This window comes from Syngnathus scovelli, chromosome 7 (genome assembly GCF_024217435.2).
Source record: "Syngnathus scovelli strain Florida chromosome 7, RoL_Ssco_1.2, whole genome shotgun sequence".
Classification (NCBI taxonomy): domain Eukaryota; kingdom Metazoa; phylum Chordata; class Actinopteri; order Syngnathiformes; family Syngnathidae; genus Syngnathus; species Syngnathus scovelli.
The window spans coordinates 8,229,103-8,237,500 of record NC_090853.1 but is presented as its reverse complement, the minus strand read 5'-3'; the positions used below and the strand labels follow the sequence as shown (position 1 = coordinate 8,237,500).

The following is an 8,398-nucleotide window of genomic DNA, read 5'->3' as shown; positions in this document are numbered from 1 at the left end:
GTTATTAATTATATCAAACGCCACTTTAAGTTTATCATACAGGACCACACCTGAGCAGTGTTTAATTTCTTGTTTATTTGTGCCCCAAGGCAAAGAAATTAGAAGTGCTTGGAAGCCAGGAAGTGTCCTTTCAATGGGGAAGCAGCTTTAAAATATAATGACACACTTCATTGCATCGCACTGCAAATGTGTATGGCACGAGACCTCGGGATAACCCCACATGACCCTTCGAGCCGTTGAACTGCGGCGCCATCAAAACAAGGCCTCACCGGTCGATGCTCTCCTCTCGCTCCTCTTGTTATTCGTTCAGTGTGTAGAACAAATTTCCCCATGTTGCAGTCATATAGGGATCAGCGCGGCGAACTGTGCCCAACCTCGGTTTACCTTTTGGAGCTTGTTACGATGCCGTAAAGTTCATGCCTGACAGATCCAATAACCCCTTCTCTGTTGTTCTCGAAGAAAATTGCTCGGAGCTATCCTCTTGGAGAAAAAAGAAAGAAAAAAAAAACGCTTGCCTCACCCCACGTTAAAGGTTATGATCCTTATCATAATTAATTCAATAAAGAGGTAATGTGCTGCAAACCCGGCACCCCCCCACCTGCTTTGTCCAGTGTGCTGGGCCATATAAGCTTACACGTCCGCGTTCTCTCACTGACTTTAGTGTCAGAAATAATATGGAGCAGACAGCAGTTAGAGAGCGATAGGTATGTCTGCACTGGTGCGAGTAAAGAGCCCTAATTAAATTTGTTTTAGACTTTAAAAAGATACTTTCAGGGGTTTGTGTTAATAACCTAATAATAATAAGAAATGGAAAGCTGATCCGAGGGCAACGGTGGATGGAGGTCATTTCTAATTGGAAAAACTAGAATGGGCTCTTAATAATTTGCTACCATCATGGCACAGGATTTAAGGCTTGCTACAAAATCAAAGGGCCACTTGGACAGGAACCGAAAACTGATTTGATTGGCATCAAAACGTGTATGGACTAACCTTAACTCGGGATACAAAGATAAATTGAGATAGCAGATCATACAGTGTTCATTAAAATTTAGAAAAGAAAATAATCTGCATAACCAAACAATAAAGGTTTGTTTTCTTTCTACCCACACATTTTTTTTGTTCAAGTTTATCCATTTTTCAATGGTTATGATAAAACACATTAAAATCTAAGAATATTTTCTGTGAAAACAGGATACTATTTGTAATCACAACATTTTAGTGTAATTGAGGATATGACCTGGCTTTAGTTGAAACTAAATAACTGGTTGTGTATATTGTTTGACACGAGCCTTTATTATTGCTGCAGCTTTTAGTAGAACTGGAGGAGTGATCCCAATTAATTTCTTTTTACACTAAAAATAAACTAAAGATATTTGGGAGGCAAAATTAACTTTTGAGTTTTTATTGCCAGGTATCAGTATCGGATAAACAACTTGGAATAATTTGTCCCAAAACATCATGTTTATAGTTGAGCAAAAGTATTGGAACAGATATGATGTATTCAAATTAAATTTCCACAAATAAGAATATTTACATGCCTATCGTTTGTTTACAATAACTTCTGCAGGCCTGTGGAGCTTTCACACAAACTGTGCTTTAACTGGCTTCTGCAGCAACGTCTTTGAGCGGTCGTTTATGACATTATTTCACGCAGTCTTCATATATATATATATATATATATATATATATATATATATATATATATATATATATATATATATATATATATATATATATAGACCTATTCCCTCCTCTGTGTTTTATCGTAAAAGTTGTGTTTTGGGTAAAAGTTCCAGATCCAGATGTACAGTATATATCTTGAAATTTTGAAAATAAAATACTGATCACTCTTCATGTTTCAATGTCACATCTAAATATTTTCAGTCTATAAAAATCATAGTAATAATAATAATATTTATAATCGCCGATACTTTTTGGTAGTAAGTATTTATATCTTTCCGTGTGAGCTATTTTTGTTTTCTTATAAACCTTTATGAGGACATTTTTTCTCATTGAGTCCTGGTAGTTTGCAATATAAAAAATGGAGTAAAACATTTAAAAAATTTAAATAAAAATAATTTTAAGGGTAACATAACAAATTTGGATAACTAAAGCCCTTGATCAATTAAACAGGGTGATTGAAAAATGTGAAAACATAACATATCTTAACTTTTCAACTGTGATAGCTTCCATTCTTCTTTAGTCTTTGGAATGCATCTGAGAGAATTTCTGTCCCATTACTTTAGTCCACATGTCATTTAATCCAACATTTAAGCTTACCGTTATATCCTATCCCAGTCAAAAGAGAAAACTGGTATGGCGAGAGCGGCATGCGGCCGCTCGAATATGAACTAAAGAACTTGTACTTGCGTGTTTACAGAGTGACAGTGGATGTGGGGTCGACTTACTTCTTAGTCAGATCAGGTTAACTGACCAACGTTTGCACCCTCACACCACTCCAAGCCTTCCCTCACTGCTAAATTGGATCAAGATGACACCAATAATTGGCTCAAGCTGGGGCCGGTGTGCAGAACCAATGATGCATATCTAACTCCTTTTGTTGCAATGGTGTCCCTTTTCCTGTGCCGTACTCCATTTGGAAGGGTTTACCTTGGCTCCCTCACAAGCGTTTTAGCCCAATCCCCCGCTGAACACAACAGCCGACTGACATCATGAGAGCAACGGAAAGGTTACATTTTTCACAGATGTCTGGGAAATTATCGGCATGCTTGGATTTTGATGGTCACACAATGATTCCCTTTTGTTCAATATCTCATGGGGGGGCACACGCAGAGAGAGGATGAGGTGTTTTGGTATAAAATGTCCTGCCTTGATATCAATATCTGTGACCTTTTGGGGTGAAAATAGATTCAGAGCCACATGGAGAATTCTTCCGAGTGCTGAGTAGTTGTGACTAGACTGTGCCATTCATATAAAGTAATTCCAAATGCAAAAATAAACAAGGAATAGTACACTGGGAAGTCCCATAAAATTATATTAACCTAATAATGATTGATAATAATGAAATAAATGTCCCCTTTAAAGTAAAATAGCTGCAGTCAAGCTCATAAGTAGCTCAATGATTCATTCCTTTCATGAAGCTAATTTATTGTTTTATGGATATGGCAAAGTTAAATGTTTGAAACTGTAATGAATTTTAAGTAAATTGTGAGAAAGTGCGGTGCGGAGAATGTTAGAAAGCTTAATTAATAATAATATACATCTCACATCACCAGCTAGCAACATGTGTTAAATTAAATAGAGATGACATGTTTGTTATGCTTGGACATTCCTGACTACTGGAATCTACTTACAGTCTTCAGGTTGCGAAGTTTCCTGGCCACAGCATCGGCTTGGCCCCCATCTTTTCCTCACTTCTTAAAAGGTTCATGAAGAAAGTCAAATTGTTTGATATTTGATAGTCACATAAGCCAGTGCCTTTGCAAAAAAAAAAAAAAAAAAAAGTGACCTTCCAAAGCACATGGGATGATAGCAACTATTTGATGATGTTGCAAATTATCAGTGCACAAACAGTGGTGTGTTTCTCCACCCTTGGCTGATACGTTCAAGTAGGTTGTCTGGAAATGTATCTAAAGCTTTCTATTATGGTGATGTTTGTGCACAAAAACTCACCTTGTCAAATGTGATTGAAGCAAAGCCTCATGGATCCCATCGCTTGGTTACCACGGATACTAATCAGATTTCCACCTAGGAGAGCGCACAAAGGATTTTCTGATCAAACACTATGACTTGACCAAGGCGGCTGACCGCCTCCATTATCTAACATGTTTTCTATGTATGTGGGGTCAAGCGCAGTGTAAGGCTCACTGAGAAATTCTATACCTGTCTTTGGGGAGCAAGCTGTGGGTAAAGCCACCAGTTGCATAAAAAGGCAAGAAATTGATCTCAAGAGGGTCAAAGGCAGACCTCGGTTCTACTCACATCAGGGGACAATTGCAAGTAACCCTGAAACATATGACGATCTGTAACAATAGTTTGGAGAGTGAAGAGAGCAATAATGCGCGTTGAGCAGATTCATACCATCATGTAATAATTTCCCGCAATTGGCTGATACCTTGGCAATTACTTATAAAGTACTTGATCAATTCAGGGCTGGTAGTGTGGCTTTAAAAGCGTCAAAGAGGGCTACAGTAATGCTTTCAGTCAGAGTGAAGCCAATCACTTGCTCCTCTGTTTATTGACACACGACTGACCTTTGAGCCCAGCTTGTGCGTGCCAAGATGTACGGTATTAGTCATGGTAACACTGAGTGTGTGTATGTGTGTCTTGAATATAGAGGACATTTGTGTTAGCTAAAAAAAAAACTTGTCAAAGCCAAAACCACACAAATTCCCCATGTGATAGTTTTAAGAGGTGTAAACAAGCAGAAACTAAAGTGTTATAAAATTTTAGCATTAGAAGAAAATCATTTTTTAACCTGCCAAAATCCGAAACTTTGAATTTGCCTGGCAAGCTGCTGTAGATGAGTGGAGTAGTCTAGTTGTGATTAATGAATGGAATAATCATGTTAGAAAATAAAATGGATCTTAAGGGAAACTACATGAAAAGAATAAACCCAACGCCACCTGGGGTTTTCGTATTAACAACAATCACATTTTCTATTTTAATAATATTTTTAATTACGTATTTTAATGGTCCTAAGAATGACTAATTGTGATTTCTTCTCATAATACGAGCACAATTTAAAATATATATATAAAAAACAATATATACCATAGATATCTTTATTGTGTACTATGTAGATTAAATGTAAGATAAGCTGTTGGTTTCAACTCAAGCTAGAAAGGAACAAATCTGTTCACCGTAATTTAATAGTAAATAAATATACAATGAAGTTACAGCACAACTAATAAGTATATGATTAATTGATTAAGTAATTGAGTCACCTTGGCCTTTTGTTTTTTAGCAAAAATCTTTTACTATGCTTTGTTTTTTCAGTGCACTGTGGGATGCGTAATGTCAGATTTTGTTTAACGTGTTTATCATGGCCTGATTTTCTGGATTTAGCTAAAACTGTTATGTTAACATTACCATCATCCACCAGAAGGTGCAGCGTACTGTTTGAAATTGCGTGAGGTGCATACCACAAAAATTTTGCAACAACTCTATTCATGGAAAGAGAAGTGAGAGAAAGAGGCAGGCAAATTGTTGGGATGGAATAGAAGACAGAAACGCAGAGTGTTGAGTGGTGAGAGTTCGACTGATTCTATTTCACTTAATGTAACCATGGAGTGCTGAGAGCCCGCTCTGGGCTCTTTAATGTAAATAGCCGTCACTGGCCCATCGCTCAGACACATGTGAATGCACCGAAGTCGTGTTATATGACTCTGTCTAACCAAACAGCACACACGGACACAAACGTTCTTGCTCCTGCTCGTTTCCCATCACTGACATGAAGAAGGAATGAAGGGAGACAGACGGAGCCAGAATGAGAGAGAGAGAGAGAGAGAGAGAGAGAGAGAGAGAGAGAGAGAGAGAGAGAGAGAGAGAGAGAGAGAGAGAGAGAGAGAGAGAGAGATCATGGCGGTGAGGGAGGAAGCATTTCTTTGGCATGAGGCAAAATACAATTACTACGGAGACATACTTTTTCCAAGACAGGAAAAAAAAATCAATTTATGGAAGCATACAAGGAGACAGAGCTCTCATGAAGTGAAAGGTTCATGATCAGGGTCCCGCGTAAAGTTTAGTCCTCCCGCTGGGGCTCGATGAGGGTCCCATGACCTGACTAGCTGCTTGCCTGATCTTGAGACACCTGATTGGCTGTGGCGCATTCCATAATATGACCAACTTACATTTTTATTGCTCTACCCCATTAAAGAATGAGTTTACTGAAGACAGATAGGAGATGCTAAATTTGTTCAATAGAATTTGCAAGCAGTTTTTTTTTTTGCAAGTAACTATGAAGTAATTCTCTCTTACATAATTGGACTATTCTTTTTCGATACTGATGAAATCACCCTTACAGAGAGCAGGGAGAAGTTCAACTTTCAGGTTCAGATTAGTTTCCACCAGGTCAGCTATACGTCAGTCAGCGTCCTCATCACGTGTCAAACCATGACGTTTGCCTCTGGTAGCTCTCGCATCCTAACCCTACGAGCTAAAACAATAGCACACATCCTTCCATTGTGCTCTGATGCCAAAGCTTCAGAGCAACAGGGCCCCCAGCAATGTGGGCATACATGTGGGTGCCCATCCTGTTCGCAGGCATCATGCCTGGCCACACGCGTCTACCGACAGTTAAGGGAAGTGGACCTTCACACATGCAAGCATAAGTGGGAATCCATTAAGTTCCATGATAAACAAACTCAAAGCGTGCCGCTTCCTTTTCCTATAGTGGAGAATGTTCATCCACTTTGACCTGAAGGGTGACAGCTCGAGGCCCTGAGCCAGCACATAGAGTTGAAAGACAGGGCAAAGCCTGCGGGTAAAGTGTATAGGTGAGAGGTCAAAGACAATACAAATTATCACGCTTGTTACATAGTGATTGATGTGGCCGAGAGGTGGGTTTCTGCGCTCTGAGGAATTCTTGGACTATGTCAAAAGATTTGCAATGTTAATGTCTTATGTTCAGCTTCCGTAATCAACTGTACTTTCCCTTATTCATCTAGTTAGTGAGTTTCCGTACTGCTCATACAAAAACCTCTCCAAAAGCTCAAATACCAAACGTTGTCGCTTGTGCTCAACGACTGGCAGAGCACCAAGAGGATCTTTTGGAATGAAGGAAAGCCAACCCCAGAGGTGAATCCATGTAACAAGTTCTACAAAAGAATTACAGATGTGCATCTGGGGTCACGTTGTGTCCGCCTTTGCTTAACAAAAGGTGATTCTTTACTTGACATCATGATAAGAAGAGGAAGAGGTCTAGTCAAACATCTCCAGCAAATGGAAACAAATGGAAATCTAAAAATATAAAATTCTTTCTACCGCACACTGCAATGACGACAATTTTAACCCACCAATTCAAACATCCCCATCACGCAATGAAGCCCACTTTACACAAGTGGATATTATTCATAACAGTAACAGCAGGCTCTGCCTCTGCAGTGCAGTAAACTAAGCAAGGAATTTGGATCTTATCTGTTCCACATCTCGGCTCATTCAAATTTGAACTTCCACACTTGGTTTTATGGACACGCCTCTGCAATGGCCAAATGTATCGTAATGAAGATTGCATGTCAGTCGATCAGCCACATTAACACGCCATTTAAAACAGATTTCTTCTTCCAGTTTGCACACACACACACACACACACACACACACACACAGTGTGGTTCTAGCGCTGTCTCCATCGTAACTTGAGACCGGAGAGGACTTTTCAAAGGAAAGCAGCTCAAAGCTAAGTGAGAGCAGCTGATGTTGCATCATACTTCAAACATTCTTCAATTTAACAATATGTCAAAGGGTATGGAGAGTTCCTTGGGGTGCAGGCACACACACACGCACACACACACGAAAAATCTTAAGGATCTCATTTAAGATTAGGAATAACCCCGACACCTCTACAAATAAGTCCACCCTGTGTGTCAAACACATTGATTCCGCTGAGCGCATCGCACTGAGATATCAACATAATATTAGTAACTCTTTCAATATTATTAACCAATTCTGTTATTCCACTGATATGTTCTTAAGCAGCGGGGGGTGAGATTCTCACCAGTGGTGGACATTGCAGATGTTTCTGGAACCTTCTGAAGCCATCTGTTGCAGTGTTTTCCCACCACATGAAGAGGCAAGGCCAACATCAGTATCAACTGCCCCACTGTGTCACGTGACCCACTTCATGTGACCAAGGCAGACAGGCCTGTACGATGACCGTCATTGCAGCGGTCATCTCAACCGGGTCGGCCCACGCAGGCCCGGGCCACTGATCTGAGGGGAGGCGGAGAGAGGAGGCAACTGTCAGCAACATCAAACGCACGAAACCTCCCACTTGCAAAGCACTCTGCTGGCCTGCAGATATAGACAGCAATGGTGGACATACTGAGGTCAGACACACAACTGGACACGCGTACAAGCACATTCTTCAACACATATACGCTGAGTTAAACCGGCCAAATGAAGTCTTGTTCTGTTATTTCACTATTGTGGCTTAATGGTTTCTAACAATGAGTCTTTTTGAAAGCTCTCTGATTTTTCAGTTTCCATGAGCACTTACTCTTCATTTATAAATAATTACATGGCTTACTGACAAGACTAAGAAAGCAATTTATTGAAAAAAACATCCAGACTCTCATATATGCATATTCCTTCACGCAGACATTCTTTTGTTGCTGCTAACAAAACTCCTCCAAACATACTTTCTGTCTTAATGGCTAAAAAACATATTTCAAGAAATTACTGGCAGTTACTGTTACATTATTATTGTTTCTGCTATGAT

The 8,398-nt window shown here is 39.5% G+C and overlaps 1 long non-coding RNA gene across 1 annotated transcript in view; it reads right to left on the bottom strand.

Annotated features, from left to right (window-relative positions):
- LOC125972545 (uncharacterized) overlaps positions 1 to 7,841 on the bottom strand; it is a 24,954-nt gene extending 17,113 nt beyond the window's left edge. Inside the window, exons 1-3 of the long non-coding RNA XR_007482848.1 lie at positions 7,676 to 7,841; positions 3,634 to 3,708; positions 3,315 to 3,438 (exon numbers count right to left, since the gene is read on the bottom strand). This is a non-coding gene — a long non-coding RNA (uncharacterized lncRNA). The remainder of the gene's footprint in view (positions 1 to 3,314; positions 3,439 to 3,633; positions 3,709 to 7,675) is intronic.
- Positions 7,842 to 8,398: the final 557 nt, after the last annotated feature.